Source organism: Etheostoma spectabile, chromosome 2, assembly GCF_008692095.1.
Source record: "Etheostoma spectabile isolate EspeVRDwgs_2016 chromosome 2, UIUC_Espe_1.0, whole genome shotgun sequence".
Lineage (NCBI taxonomy): Eukaryota > Metazoa > Chordata > Actinopteri > Perciformes > Percidae > Etheostoma > Etheostoma spectabile.
In genome coordinates this window covers 17,944,826-17,945,045 of record NC_045734.1, presented here as the reverse complement: position 1 = coordinate 17,945,045, position 220 = coordinate 17,944,826, and the positions used below count along the sequence as shown (strand labels likewise).

The following is a 220-nucleotide window of genomic DNA, read 5'->3' as shown; positions in this document are numbered from 1 at the left end:
TATAGGACAACGGGTCAATTTGACCCGAGGACAACATGAGGACAACATGAGGGTTGAGCCAAGTGGCGTGTTAATTGTACGCATTTAGATTAGATGATACTTTATTCATCCCACAGTGGCGAAATTTCCTTGTTACAGCAGCATTCTCTACAACAAAAGCAAAACAAACAAACAAGTAAACACGCAAAATAACAGGCAAACAACAGCCAATGAGCACAGA

At 40.9% G+C, this 220-nt stretch overlaps 1 long non-coding RNA gene across 1 annotated transcript in view; it reads left to right on the top strand.

Annotated features, from left to right (window-relative positions):
- The window catches only part of LOC116705355 (uncharacterized), a 9,673-nt gene that overhangs the window by 356 nt on the left and 9,097 nt on the right, over window positions 1-220 (top strand). The gene's annotated exons all lie outside the window — the stretch shown is intronic.